This window comes from Prionailurus viverrinus, chromosome X (assembly GCF_022837055.1).
Source record: "Prionailurus viverrinus isolate Anna chromosome X, UM_Priviv_1.0, whole genome shotgun sequence".
Taxonomy (NCBI): Eukaryota; Metazoa; Chordata; class Mammalia; order Carnivora; family Felidae; genus Prionailurus; species Prionailurus viverrinus.
In genome coordinates this window covers 115448646-115464284 of record NC_062579.1, presented here as the reverse complement: position 1 = coordinate 115464284, position 15639 = coordinate 115448646, and the positions used below count along the sequence as shown (strand labels likewise).

At 49.5% G+C, this 15639-nt stretch overlaps 1 protein-coding gene across 2 annotated transcripts in view; it reads right to left on the bottom strand.

The window, feature by feature from the left end:
- Nucleotides 1-8982: 8982 nt before the first annotated feature.
- The window catches only part of AFF2 (ALF transcription elongation factor 2), a 468411-nt gene continuing 461754 nt past the window's right edge, over nucleotides 8983-15639 (bottom strand). The window contains exons 22-23 of one of the 2 annotated variants that reach the window (XR_007149019.1): nucleotides 14373-14375; nucleotides 8983-8996 (exon numbers count right to left, since the gene is read on the bottom strand). The gene's annotated coding sequence lies outside the window, so the exon portion shown is untranslated. The remainder of the gene's footprint in view (nucleotides 8997-14372; nucleotides 14376-15639) is intronic. The other variant, XR_007149018.1, reaches the window with a different exon arrangement.

Sequence of the window (15639 nt, the reverse complement as noted above, 5' to 3'; positions counted from 1 at the left end):
AAAATGTTAATGCCCAGCCATAAATGCTTTGGTGCACTTGGAATTCAGGCTGCTGTTTGATGGGGCCATGTCAGAAGTCTGCCTGACGCCCGTAGGAATTTGATCAATTGAGAAATATGCCCCCAGCTTTCTAGGCCAGAGAACATTGCCAGATCTGCCCCAATCCTGCACATTCTTCCAATTGACTGTTTCCAAATTAGCACAAGTGTGTGCTTTTTAATATCCTCCCCACCACGAACTTCCTGCTTTATAATCTTAATGTCTTCCATATGAGGGAGACCTTCATTTTTCCACCCCTACCCTTGGACTAACTGGGTCCTAACCAGCTCCCTGAAATCTTCACTGGGGATCAGCTGTCCTCCGCCTTGCCCTTCTGTGGTCCCCAAACCGCTCTCTTGACATGAGCCCTTTATTGGCCATTGACTTTTTTTTTTTTTTTTGCCTGGGGGAAGACCTCCATTGCTCTCCCGTGTCCCCCTGCGGTGACCCAGGAATGAGTGGAAAGGACCAGAGATTCAGATGTGTGCCTTTGGGCTGGGCGCTCAACTTTCACGTGAAAGATGGGAACCCTGGGAAGGGAGACGTGACCTGGGCCAAGGGAAAGGTAGAACAGTTCAAGTTAACAGTCACTTGCAGAGCATCGAGTCCAGACACGGCCTTGTGCTAACTGCCAGGAGGAACATGAGGGATAGACTTCCCTCAGGTACAGAGAACGGTGTGGGCAAAGGAAGGCACAAGGTAGTTCTGGGAAAACGGAATGCGACTTTGGTATGGCGCCGAGGAGGGCGTGTGTGTTCCGAAGGGGCGGGTGGGGAGGTGGGCTGGCGATAGCTAAGATACACCAGAGGCTCATCTGGGACAAGGAGCTCCTTGGGTTAGGCATTTATCCTCCGGGTAGCTTCTCCCGAACAATGTTTTCTGGAACACGAACGTTTCATTCTGAGGAGCGCGTGTCACCGTGCACTGCCCTCCCGTTGCCCTTGGCAGTGGGAAGGAGGAGACGGCCTCCAGATCCATACTGGCGGTAGAGTTGACAGGGCTGTGTGATGGATTGGACGTGAATGATTGTGGAAAGGAGAAAATTAAGAATAAGGGGTGTGTGTGTGTGTGTGTGTGTGAAAGAGAGGGAGGGGGAGAGAGGGAAAGGGAGAGGGAGGGATGGGGGGAGAGAGAGAGAGAGTTGAGCCTTGAGCCCCTGGTTTGATTCATGAAGCTAGAAGGGAGTTAGTGATTGGCTGAATGAGAAGGGATAGAACAAATGGAGAGCAAGGCAGGAGGCAGGTCATCCAGACCTTCTCAAGTCACCTTAAGGCTTTTGGACTTTATCCTCGGGGTGATGGGGCATCTTTTAAGGATCCTAAGTGGGGGCACAGCACGATCAGATTTGCACCCGAGAAAGATGCCGCTGGCTGGCTGCTGTGTAGGCAGAGAATCCGGAAGGGGGCAAGAGCAGAGGCAGAGAGAAAAGGCAGGAGGCTGTTCTGCAGGTGCCAGTGAGACCCCCTGAGCCAGGTGGAGGTCCGATCCCCACAACGGCCATGTGGCCCCTGTCTTCACACCGCCTCCTGCAGAGCTCCTGCATGCGGGACTCCTCCTCCAGGTGTGTGGGGTACGTGAAGTGCTCATGCGCGGACCCTGTGCCTAGAACTGGTCCTAGCACCCTGCCTGAGAAACATGGCCACGGACACACCCGGGCACGTGCTTTCCAGCCGGGTCCCCATGGACCCCATGGAGAGAGAGAGAGAGAGAGAGAGAGAGAGCTGGAGAGAGCAAATGCACACAAGTGGAGGAGGGGCAGAGAGAGAGGGAGGCACAGAATCCGAAGCAGGTTCCAGGCCCTGAGCTGTCAGCACAGAGCCCGATACGGGGCTCGAACCCACGAACCATGAGATCATGACCTGAGCCGAAGTCAGATGCTTTGACTGAGCCACCCAGGCGCCCCTGGACTCACCGCTTCATGTTATCTCGAATTCCCACTGCCGTCTCTTTAGCCATAGTCGGATTTCACTTTGCTGTGGTTCAGCCGGTCCGAGCTGAACTAGGGACTAGGAACTAGGCAAAGCCCACTTCTTTGGAAGAGAAAATGCAGAGATTGAACTCGCCCGCTCTGGCGGCTCTGGTGGTGGATTTGTTGGGTTGTGCCCCCCCCCTCCCGGAGCTGCAGACTGTCCACACTGGGCCCGCACTTGGGGAGCACCTACGCCAGTGCCCTCAACCTGTAAATAGACGTGGAAGTACAGAGAGGGGCCGTGAGCTGCCCCCAACAGGGAGCAGTTGGGCTGCTTGCCTGAGCAGTGGGGACAGGGCCACATGGGTAGCAGAAAAAGGGGAAGATGTTCCCAGGGCGTCTGGACATCTGCCTTCAGACCTGTCTCTGCTCCTAACTCCCCAGGCCTCAGTTTCCCCTTCGGAGCAACAGGGGCCTGGGGCCAGGGATTCACATACAGCACATGGTCATTGGCTCCTCATCCTGGTTGATCCGAAAAGCCTGAAGCTGCCTCCCTTGCCCTTCCCAGGTGTCACGCTTCTCCAGGATGGGCAAGGAAGAGGTTTCCCGGGCGGCGGTTTCACACCAGCTCCTGGACGGTCCTGCGTCGCGCCGACGGCATCCGAGAAAACAGGCCAGACCTCGGCTGCTGGAATTCATAAGGTGGAAAGAAAAAAAAAATCTCAACCTGCTCCGAAGGTTTACACCTGAGCAAAAATAAAATTTTATCCAAACAGCAAACCTGCTAGGCTGCGAGTTTAATAAGCTATTAAACGGCACCATCTGAAACCTGCAATCAAAGCAAAAACACTGTAAAATAAATCAAGAGAGATAAGAAAAGATTTCACATTGTTAAAAGTTTATGCTGTTTTTGACTTCCCGAAATGTTGCCATTAACCTGGGAGTTAATCAGACTTTTTCATTTACCCGTTGTTCGGAGCCACGAATGAGCACTTTAACAGGGTAAATAAAAAAATCTAAAGAAGAAATACACGCGAATGTCACAAGTGGCAATCATCTACCTTGTGAAGCTTGTGCGGTACAAAGCGTCGCACAGCTGGAAACAAATGAATCCGCAGAACACTGTAAATAACCTCCAAGCCCACTCCTAATTAAAGTAGAGCCCCGCTTTCTCATGGGCATTGAAATATATGAACCAATTAAGGAAATATCATTTCTTTCCTGAAAAGCCTGTGTTCTCTCCTCTCCTCTCCCTCCCTCCCTTATTCCCCTCTCCTCTCCCCTCCTGGCCTCCCCTCCCCTCCCCTCTCCCCTTCCCTCCCCTCCCCTCCCCTCCTCTCTTCTCTCTGGCTCTCTCTCTGCTCTTTCTCTCTCTAAAGAATTTCCACCAAAGAGCTGGCCCCCGATGTTCCTGAGCTGCAATAATGAGACATCCCTGCTTTAAGCAAATTTTGCACCTGTAACCTGCAGAAATATAGCCGTAGCATTTGAAAAATTACCTCCATGCTGCACAGTGCCATGAAAATTTATCTTTGAGATGATTTTATTGCATGGTTACCCTAGGCAATTAAATCAATAAATCTTAACTGTCAGGAAGGCTGGCCCCGTGCCAGAAATAAATGAAATGCGCGAAATCAGTAAATAAAAGGTTCCTGACAACTCATTCCAGAAATTATTTAGCAGTTGGGGTTGTGGGGGGTTTTGTGTTTCACTCCCCAGCCTTTATTGACATCCTTTCTGAGAAATGATTATGCTAACAAACACAATGGCTCCACGACAAAGAACGCAGACTTTGCAGAGACATAAATTATGGCCCCTGAAAAGCAGGAAGGAAATATAGCCAATGGCCAGAGGTGGGGGGCCAGAACCAGTTTGGGGTGGGGACAGGTCTAAGGAGCAGCTCCCGGGTGCCCTGGGGAGGGAGCCTGGTCCTGTTGCCTCCCCTTGGCTACTATATCCTTACCCCGCTGGCCTTTGCCCCCATGGGAGGTGCCCTCTCCTCAGGGGCCCAACTTGCTTGACCTGTACCACCTGTGGTCTGCTGTGAATCTAAGGCAGTTTACTGTGTGCTGTTCTCCGTTTCCAGAAACAATACCCATACGGGATGTGAGGGTGGTGAGGGAGAGGGGGTCGGATCACTCTGTTTCTCCTGTGCTGAAGTCTTTAGATTGGTTCAGTACTGGGGTGCCTGGGTGGCTCAGCGCCCGACTTCGGCTCAGGTCATGATCTCACGGTTCATGAGCTCGAGCCCCACGTCAGTCTCTCTGCTGTCGGCCCGCTTTGGATTCTCTGTGTTCGTGCTCTTTCAATCTCTCTCTCTCTCTCTCTCTCTCAAAAAAATAATAGGGGCGCGTGGGTGGCTCAGTTGGTTAAGCGTCCGACTTCCGCTCAGGTCATGATCTCATGATTCATGAGTTCTGTGCTGACAGCTCAGAGCCTGGAGCCTGCTTCGGATTCTGTGTCTCCCTCTCTCTCTCTGCCCCTCCCCCATTCATACCCTGTTTCTCTCTCTCTCTCTCTCTCTCAAAAATAAATAACACGTTAAAAAAAATTTTAGAGTGGTTCAACACTGGGAGGTGTTTTTATCATCCCCATTTTACAGGTGAGAAAATTGACATTCAGAAAGGTTAAGTGACATGTTTGGGCCTCTGCTGTCCTTACTCTGGGTCTCATGAACCCAGGGAGCGGAGGACCGAAGCCAGGGTTTGGGCATACTTGTTCTTGCCTTAGCTCACGGGCTTTTTTTTCTCACCGGAATTCTCCCTCCCCTGTCGATGGGTACACCCCAGCGAGGATCTGTTGGGCCGCCCTCACGCAGCCAGAGGTGGCTGAATGGCAGTGTTGTGTGGGCTGCGAGGCTGATGGATGTTTGAGGGCCACCCGAGAGTCTGAGCAGGGCCTGTGGCAAGTCCTACCACAGGGCCTTTGCACCTACTGTTCCCTAGGCCTGAACTGCTTCTCCCTGTCCACCTTGTCTCCTTTCAGATTTCGGCTCAATCGGTGCCTCCTCGGCAAAGCCGTCCTTGACTCGCCACATAACTCCGCCGCAGCACCAGGCGGCTTTTCTTCGCAGCGTTCACTCTCGAGGCAATTTCACACATATTTGTGGAACTGTCTCCGAACGGCTCTCTCTCTCTCACTGGCCCATAAGCTCCACAAGGGCAGGGCAGGATGTGGTTCGGCTCCCCCATGAGGTCCCAGAACCTCATACGGGGCACAGAATGGCTATTTAATGAGTGGAGGAGAACAGGTATATTCAATTGCGTGGACCGCTGTAACAAAGCACCACAGACTAGGGGGCTTAAGCAACAGAAATGTATCATCTCCCAGTTCTGGAGACTGGAAATCCAAGGTCAAGGTGTGGGCAGGATTGGTTCCTTCTGAGGGCTGAGAGGGAAGGATCTGCTCCAGGCTTCTCTTCTTGCCTTGGAGATGGCTGTCTTCATGTTCACACGGCGTTCTACCTGTGCACGAGGTTGTCCCCCGAATCCCCTTCTTGTAAGGACATCGGTCATATTGGATTGGGGCCCATCTTCACGACCCCATTTTAACTTGACTGTGTCTGTAAAGGCCCTATCTCTGAAGAAGGTTATATTCTGGGGTAGTGGAGGTTAGGACCCCAACATATGAATTGTAGGGAGACACAATTCGGTCGCTAAGTAGAAGCCACTGGCCCGGGAGCAGAAATTTCTCAGATGCCTTGATGGCGAGCACTTAGAATTATTTTCCGGGTCAGAGCTAAGGAGAGTAACAGGTCCCTTCTCAACTTGCCCCTGCAATCCTGCACCTTCAAATCCAGTCACCCTGTCCCTGGGAGGATTAGACAGGGGTCTCCTGCAGCTAGTCAAGGGCTAGAGGTATGGAGCCAGACACGAGGCCTTAGGCTTAGGTGTCTCGAGGTCAAGGCCTGCTTTCCTTTCCCTTCCCACCCACTCAATCCTTTCTCCTGTTGCTGTTGGCTCATTAGCTTCCCCAGTAGGCTGTGGAGACAGAGGGTGGGCTGGGCCTTGGGGAGTGCTCCCGGGGAGAATGGACCCAGGAGGACTATGTGGGGCTGGGGCTGGGGCTGGGATGGGGGCTTCCTGAAGGGGTAAAGGCTAGGCCAGTGGAACAGAGATTCGCCTATGACCAACACGGGGGTGGGGGTTGCAGGGAAACAGGTCAGGAGGGGTTGCACAGCTTGATGGGGAGGGACAGAAGCGAGCAGAGACTCAAGCAAGACACTGCAGAGAACAAGGTTGCCCCGTGGAGAGACTAACGCTGTCTGGGGAGCAGGGCTCAGGTCTTCGAGGAGGGCTTGGGAAGCGGGGACCAGGAAGGGGAGTTGCCCCCAAGGAGCCCCAAATCATCTTGGGGCTGTGACAGCTGCAGTCAAGGGGAAAGAGCCTCAGGGCTGCGCCTGGCCCTTGGGGAGGTGGGAGACTCTGAGAGGCAGTCCCCAGAGGGAAGAGAGAGCAACCAGTGGGAATGTGTCCCTCCTGCTTTCTGATTGGCTCTCCTCTTTGAGCTTCAGCTAATGCACATCTCTTTTTATAATTCTTGCTGGCAATTTCCCAGAGCAGATCATTCCAAGGTGCTTATTTTCAAATTAATGGTTTGAAACAAAATACGAGCATTGTTATTGATCTGGGGGCTGATAGATGGCAAAGGCACGGTGTCTAATAACCAAGTGCAAACTTTGCGATGACAGCCACAAGATTTTAAAATAATAATAATTTGCATCCCGATAGCACCTTTCATCTGACTAATGAATTTAACACAATTCATTCATTAATTTATCACCCTCCTTTAGGCAGCACAGAAATAAGGGTTGCTTGAAGAACTTTCTGCTTGGAGAAACTAAGGCAGGGAGAAAAGGATTCTGTTGGTGGCAGGGCCACTGCTCAAGAAGCTCTTAGGTCCAGTGCTCTAGAGATCATAGGAGGGAAAAGGTCTGCTAGACAGGAGGCGGAGACTTCTGGCGCTCAGAGGCATGTAGCAGGCGGAATTCTAAGTGGCCTCCAAGATTCCTGCCCCTGACACTCACGCCCTGTGTGAGCTCCCTTGAGTATGGGCAGGACCCGTGAGTAGGCTGAATGTCACTTGTGTGATGAGGCTATGTTATATGGCAAAGATGATGGCATTTTGCAGGAGTAATTAAGGCCCTAATCAGTTTGATTTGAGTTAATGGAAGTGGAGATTCTCCTGGGTGGGCCTGACCTAATCCAGCAAGTTCTTTAAAAGAAGGCCCAGGGGCACCTGGGTGGTTCAGTTGGTTAAGCATCTCACTTCAGCTTGGGTCATGATCTCAGGGTTTGTGAGTTCGAGTCCTGCATGGGGCTCTCTGCTGTCACCACAGAGCGTCCTTCCGGTCCTCTGTCCCCCTCTCCCTCTGCCCCACCCCACTTGCGCACTCTCTCTCTCAAAAATAAATAAACATAAAAAAAAAGACAGTCTAGAGGACAGACTCCCTCTCCTGCTGGCCTTGACCAAGCAAAGTAACATGAGTTCTACAGCTGCAGGAAAGTAAGTTGTGCCACCAAGCTGAGGGAGGCAGGAAGATGAGTTGGCATGTGATGACGACGATTAGAACTTCAACTGAGGCTGTGGCCGGGGTGATGAAGTGAAAGGGTCAGATTTGAGAGCCACTCTCAGACGTGAATTCATAGTGCATTTGAACTAGAGAGGGTCTTTGAGGGTATCTGGTTCAAGGCAACATGCTGAGTTTGCTGAGCCATGAAGAAGCAAGGAACATCGTCGTGGAGCCTGAATTTGGGTTTTGAAGTGGAAAAGGTACATTTTGTATTAAAACAGACATGAAACGTATGGACTATACCGCAGACTACCCAAAGGTTTTAGGATGAAGCAGGGGCTTAAAAGAAAGGGTCTACTTTCAGAAAGTTCCCTAGGTGCTGCCTCAGACATTGCAGAAGGATGGTCAGGAGAGGAGGGTTCCAGCCCAAGGAAGAAAGGGCCAGCCTAGGTCCCATATTAGTCCCTCGGCCGGAGATTGCGTATGCTGTGCCCTAAATCCTTATTCCCACTGGGCATCAAGCAAAGCTGTTGTCATTCTCATTGAACTGATAGGACACTGAGGTCCCGAAAAGGAACAGTCACGGGGAGTTCGTGCGAGGTCAGATGTAAACCTAGACTTCCTCTTTGCCCCCGGCTAAAGGTTACATTCTAAGGGAGAATTGGCAGGTCTTAACTCAGAAAGGGGTACGATTGGCACTTGACAGTTGCTTAGCAATTACAGTTGTTTTGTGGACGGCAATTTCTGTTGGTAACAGATTGCACAGGGATTTTAAGAATATTCAGGGATCCGGAGAGGGTACCATGGAGTCTAGATGTCAGCTCCCAAGCCCGAATGTCCGTTGGCTTTTGAATGACCTTGGATGCCTTGCCAGGGCCAAATACTTGGGTTGCGGGCAGTGAGAGATGGGGTACAGCCCCAGCTGGAGGAACTTTGGCTAGAAAAAAGGATTCTTTTTTTATGTTTTTATTTATTGTTGAGAGAGAGAGATAGAGAGAGAGAGAATGAATGGGGGAAGGGCAGAAAGAGAAGGAGACACAGAATCCAAAGTAGGCTCCAGGCCCTGAGATGACAGCACAGAGCCCAACACGGGACTCGAACTCACAAATTGCGAGATCATGATCTGAGCCAAAGTCTCATGCTTAACCGACTGAGCCACCTGGGTGCCCCTAGAAAGATGATTCTTAATCCTGACTGCAGATTGGGATCACTTAGAGAGCTCTAGAAACCACACTACTGGGAGTTCAGGGGAAGGGAGAGCAGTACCCAAATCAACTAAATGAGAATTTCTGGTGAGATGTTGGCTCAGCCAAGGTTGAGGTGCCCTTTGTCAGACTGTAGGACATGAGCCCAGCCCTAAGCCCAGAGCCAGGGCAGAGGCCACCCATCTAGCTGGCTGGTCTGCAGGGCCTGGGGAGGCAGCCGGTAGGGCAGGAGCTGGGACTGAGCCACAACAGGATGCTGGGGATATCTGGGCCACCCCTTGTGAGGGCTGGCCCTTTCCAGGGGGACAGTGGCTGATGCGTCAGGATGTGTCTGGTGGTTGTCACACAACTGGTCCAGTGAGTTGAGGCCAAGACTTGGCCGGTGTAGGGGATGTCAGGGGTGCCTGGAGGGTGCCAGGAGGGGACTCTGAATGGAGCCCACCACTGCTCCTGTCAGCTGATCGTTTGTGGCCCGGGTGTAGTGAGTTCGAGGGATCGGGGGACCCAGCGAGGAAAAAGGTATGACCACAAGGTGGCAGTGGACTAAAGCACGCTTTATTTGGAGGCCACTTGGGCAGCTTTGCATGTGGGGGTGGGGGTGTCCCTCACAGGAGACCTTCCTGAGAGGTCTCCAGCCAGAAGAGGAAGAGAACAAGATAATTCCTGGGGGCCGTGGACTCGGCACTTGGATTAGGCAAAGCGGGCAGGCTCTAAATGGGTCAAAATCTGCTTATTTGGGCTGTATTTAAAACAAAGGGCTGTGGATTTCCCGGGTTTTGTCAGTGGGCTTCTAAGCGAACCAGTCCCAGACTGCTGTCTGCCAAGACTTTAGCCCAGCTGAGGCTTTTGGGGGTGGGGGGGTGTCTATCTAAATGAACTTCTGAGAGGGGAGCTTCCTTCCCACTCCCTGGGTTTTCTTGTGTCCTCAGAGTAGAGAATTTTGGGAGAATCTCGGCGCACCGCCATCATCCTCTGCCCTGATCCGGCCTCATCTGAGACGTTTCCAGACAGGTGCACAGGCCTCCTGTCAGGACTCGACTCACTCTCTGGCCTGCTGCAAGGACTGCCTTATTTAGGAGATGACAGTAAGTTCAAGTGCACTGTGGTTTGAACTAACTGGGAAATACCTGGAGAGTTAGAAAGTGTGACAGGAAATCCCTTCCCTGGAGAAGCCTGATGCAAGTTCGGATTCCTCTGGGGTGTTTTCTCTAGAGCACTGGAAGGACCGTTATCTCCTGTTCTGGCTTGACTCTCAGAATCTTCCCTCCCGCATCCTCAGGAAGGTGGATAGGCTGCAGGATGGAGTCACAGAGCTAGAAAGACAGGGCTGGAAGGTGATTTCCTGGCCCCCACTCGCCTCCTGAATTCACAGCTCATGATCTGCACATAACTACTCACACTGAGAACTCGTCTCAACTTCGAATGTGTACACCTGAAACTTGGCAAAATCCCCCTTAACAAGTTACATAGACCCCTCATATATCACAGCCAAAGGTTTTATGATTATGTTTCATTTTCTAAAAAAAACGGGGAAAGGGGGCAAAAGAGCCCACCGAAGCCCCACATGTACTTCCTGCAGAAACTCGCAAAGCTAAACACGTTTTCTGTGCGAAGCGTGAGGCTCGGTGCGCTCCCAGCCCTCCACGTGGCACCCTCTGCTAACCATCCACACGCTGTGGACGTTGCGGTTGCCGTCACTGCTCTACCGCCCTTGGAGTTGCCGAGTGGGGCTGTCGGATGAGAAACACTGGTCTTTATGAAACCTTGCTCCTCTCTGGGAAGCAGGGAGAAGGCTGATCTTATCAAGCCCATTTTGCAAAGAAAGGGGGGCACGGAAAGGGTAAGCATTTCCATTAAGGCAAGCAACAAGAGGCCACTCTAAAATCCTGCCTCATAGCCCAGGGCATCCGTGCTTGCAGGTCAGAGACCGGGAGTGGGGGGTCGGCCATGCCGCCCCATCTCCCGAGTGAACTGATAGGCCGATCCAAAGCCATATAGAGGATACCCCTCACCAAACCTTTCCTGAGTTGCTGACTCCACCTGGGACCCTGTCGGTCCTCATGCAAAGAGGCATTTCCAGAAGGCTGACTCCATGCCTTTCCTTTAGAGTCCTCTGGAAGGATTAAGGGGACATCTTTTCCTGAGGGCTCAGGGCCCTTCTTTACTTTTGTTTCTTTTTTATTATTTAAAAAAATTTTTTTTTTCAACATTTATTTATTTTTTTGGGGAGAGAGAGAGACAGAGCATGAACAGGGGAGGGGCAGAGAGAGAGGGAGACACAGAATCGGAAACAGGCTCCAGGCTCTGAGCCATCGACCCAGAGCCTGACGCAGGGCTCGAACTCGGACCGCGAGATCGTGACCTGGCTGAAGTCGGACGCTTAACCGACTGCGCCACCCAGGTGCCTCTCTTTACTTTTGTTCTAAAATGAAATGAGGGTATGGAGGCAAGAGCATTATGCACGATAGAAGCAGTAGACGGTTAAGAGCAAGGCCTTTGGGTCATACTGTCCAAATCTTGGCTGTGTGACCTTAGGCAAGCTGCTTAACCTCTCTGTGCCTCTGTTTTGTCATCTACAGAAGAGGGATGTAATAGAACCTATTTTATAGGGCCATCAGGAAGATTACAGAAGTTAGCATATCAGAAAGTGCTAAGACAGTGCCTGGTGCACGGTGAGGGCTGCGTAAACTGCCCAGCGAGCATGATCCCGGCACTCTAACCTTTAAAAATGTCATTCTGCACATTTCCTCCAGTTCTTCTCTGCACGCGTGCATACTTTTACCCAGGCACAATCAGAATTCACGGCCTCGGCTTTTGAGAGTAGAAAACATCTTGGTTGCTGGAGAACAAATTTATAATCCATTTAGCTCTATTGGCTCAGATCAAATATTTCTTCATTATCTCCTAAGAAAAAATGTTCCTATTTACCATCAGAGGCTCCACATTTTGGAAAAGACTTGGAACTCTCAGCAATAGCATCACAACCGCCAGTTTCAGTGACACGTAGCTCGATTAGCATTCACACCTGGACTACCATTATGTAGTGTCAGAATATCTGGCCAAGCCCATTGTAGTTCATTCGTTTGCAGAAAATTCCACCGAGTGTTAACAGCATTCACTTACAAGTGTCTGTAAGTGCGGGTGCCTGGGTGGCTCGGTTGGTTAAGCGTCCGACTTCGGCTCAGGTCATGATCTCTCGGTTTGTGAGTTCAAGCCCCGTGTCGGGCTCTGTGCTGACAGCTCAGAGCCTGGAGCCTGTTTCAGATTCTGTGTCTCCCTCTCTCTCTGTCCCTCCCTCCCTCACGTTCTGACTCTCTCTATCTCTCAAAAATAAACATTAAAATAATTTAAAAAAAACCCACAACTGTTCGTAACTGCCGTATGATGTCTTAGCATTGAGCTTTCTCATTTTGCCTGGCCAGAGAAATTTCTAGATACCTGAGACCTCCTCTTTCATGGTCTGGAAAATGTTTAACATCTTGAAGGAAATAGTTCTAAAACATGCCATGATCTCCTGCCTTAGTAAAGATGATACACTTAACCTTTTCCCGATGACTTCAAATCGTATATCGACCTAAATATCACTGTGCTTTTAAGTTTGCACCCTAGTTTTGAGAATTTCCTCGTTGTCCCTCAGCACCCAGTACAGTTATGACTTCCTAATTGGAAGCTTTTTTTTTTTTTGTACTGTGTATCAGGGATCCAGATAACGAAACATTTGATGATTTACTCTGAAATGGGCTTTGAATGATGGTCTGAGGGTCTCTCTTATGAAATGAGTCGGCCTCGTGAGAGTTGATTTCTTTACAGCCCTCAGTTTTAAAGCTGTTGAGGTAAGTGAGAGCACAGACTATGTATTATACTTTGAAAGGGGTGCTAACAAGGGACTTCAGGCTGGAAAGTCTGTAAGCAGAATAATCTCCATGTCTAAAATGAGATTTTCATAAAAATTTTATTTTGCATTTTTAAATAATTCAATGCATTGGCAGTATAGTTAATGCCTCTATGAGAGAAACCGATGCACCAGCTCAGCCAATATCATTTTTACAGAGACATCATGTTGGGAAACAACAAAACTACATTACAATGTTTGTACACAGAGTTACTGTACTGAGAACAAAGCACCAACAAAACGCTTGTGCGCCACACATTAGAAATGCAAAGCCACACAGGCAGGTACAGTTTTATACATAGAAAGCACATGAAACCAGTTTTTGGAACCAGATAGCGTTTCATTCCTTGCTTGATGTTAAGGACAGTTACCTTGGTCTATACAGAACATCTGAAATTATGACAAGACAAAGAATTTGCAGTATGAGGAAGGAAAGCTGCACTCAAGAAAACGTGGTTCAAAAGGCTAATTGGGTCGTGGTAAAACAAAGGGGGCACTTTATGAATTATCCATCGCATTTTAATGGCCACCCGGGCTGCCGCCAGTGTGGGAAACGGTCTTCCACTAAGGGCAGGGACTCAGGAAGTTTTCTTCTCAGGGTCCAGGCCAGGCTACTTCTGATGGTTCTCCTTGTCCACTGACATGCGGGGAAGTCCCGGTCGGGACAGTGGCCCCAGCGATGAGCCACAGCTCGGGGCAGGCTCAGTCCAACCCTGAAGGGCGCATCTCAGCTCATATGTTGCTGCAGCTGAGGTGGCCTCAACCTTCCCCCGCCATGAGTCTTGACCTACAGTTTTATCTTGGAAACTCAGCTGGATTGGAACAGAGCCTCTTCCCTCACAAAGGCCAGCGGAATCCACGTGGTTGGACCATAATGTTATGATAAAAGCTTCCAAGAGGAAAAGAGTTTTCATTTCAAATCACTGCCTTCAGATGGCAACATGGCCATGGCCTCCTGGAACTGTAAAAGAATGTTTTTCAAGAAGGGAAAGCTAAAATCCCGTGAAGGACCCAGCAAGCCAGACATGTCGCACACGCGCACGCACACATACATGCACACAGGCGACACGTTTCTGTTTGTGCAGTTACGGCTTGCCACAGTGGCCCACAGTCATGGCATTGGCCAGCACCCCGCCCCCCCGCCCAAGCACATGATGACAATTAAATTCCCAACTGGTATTCTGGGTACTCAATAAACATTTTTCATGACACTTAAATATACAAAGTTTCTGTTTAAAATATGCATGGAAATGTCTTCTCTTTAAGAACAAAGGAAAGGTTTATAGAGCCACATCTTCATTTACAACACGTTGGGATTATCTTTCTGGTTCTTATATACAGGCTAAAGGAAATGCTAGGAAATACTTCACACGAGCACACAAGACGTGAATGCGCCTCTTAGATACAAAGCAAACACACACACTGTAGACCAGGCAGAAGACACCCCCCCACCCCCACCACCGGTAAGTTTCAGGGGTATTTTTCAAGTCTCAGTCAAGCGACTTGCTGGAAAAACAGGTGGAGTCATTTGTTAAACTGCACTGGGTCTCAGAGGACATTTGAAAAGTGCCCTTCTGCACAAACTACTTCTGTCTTATCACCTGTCCCTGTCAGGTGTGGAAGGGCCCAATGAACACAGTGTCCCTCTTTGAAAACCCATCAAGGTTTCTTGAGACTTCGATCTCATTCCCAGCCTACAGCCTGGTCTAAATGCAGATTTACCAAAGACTCCACATCTCACTATTTTAATGGAGAGGGAGACATAGAGAGAGAGACAAAGGGAGAGAACAGAAGTACACAGTATAATCAATCAACATACTTCTTCAGTCAGTAATAGTAAGCAGCTTCAAAAAAAAAAAAGAGAGGGGGGGGGGAAAGAAAAAAAAAAAGAAACAGGTGAACCTAAAAAAACTCTTGACCGAAGCATTCTGGGAAATTTGTAGAACAGAAATTTGTTCTTCGTATTTGTGACGGTTACGGCAACATCCGAAGATGTTTGCCGTTGCCAGGCCTCCACTTGCTCCAAAATTATGTTGTAAAGGTCAAAACACTGCTCCACAAAGTTATACAATTGGACAAATGGATTCAACAGACTAGTATTTCTAATATCATGATTTCATAATACAGCATGCCTTTCCAAGTGGCATGTTTTAAATCAGAACACATCTATTTTTATTAATCTGTTATGTCTTAAAAGCATGAACAAGTACAATTCAGAAGCTCACGTTTAACTCAACTATTCATTTGTTTAGAGACAGAAAGAGCCCGAGCAGGAAAGCGAAAGCCAGAGCCAAAGCAAGCGAGAAAGTGTGTGTGTGTGTGTGTGTGTGTGTGAAAGAGAGAGAGAGAGAGAGAGAGAGAGAGAAACAGGTCACAACAACAACCACAGCCACAGCCACAACCACCAGCACAAAACCAGAAAAGAAACCAGTCTTTTCTGTGGAGGATCTTAAGGACATCTCACTCAACTAACCAAGTGTGCCAAGGGGAAGAATTTTAGGTATCTTCTGATCCCAAGAAGTGTTACGAGCATCGTATCAATACTGGGCTCACTTTTGATGTATTAATTTTATCTGAAGATGACGCTACATCAAACACTCTCCAGAAGCACTACTCCGATGAAAATAGGAATCAAAACAGCAATTTGTAGAATTGAATAAATGTGAGGGATTTCATCTCAGACATTTCTCGTTCCAGAATATCCAGAGAGTCGAATCATCCAGGAAGAAAACTATTTGACAGATTGTCTTGAGACCGAATCGATCTCATTTGTAATATTTGTGGGTGAATATGATCAGTGAGGATGGTTTTGAAATAGGCAATCAGTGGATGACGATGAACATATTTCTAGCTCTCCGTATCCATGCAAACCGGTCCATTGCCTATGGCAACTGAGTCTCTGTGTGAGTGTGATGTCAACTAAACCTGACCAGCAGGACAAGCGGTGCATGAACACCATGAGGGGATAGAAGACCCCCCTGCAACTCTGTTATTGCGCTGGCCACAGAAGGAACTGCAGGGGCACAAGAGAGAAAGGCCAGAAAGAAAGAAAGAAGACATGGGCCTCCTCCGGGGACTAACA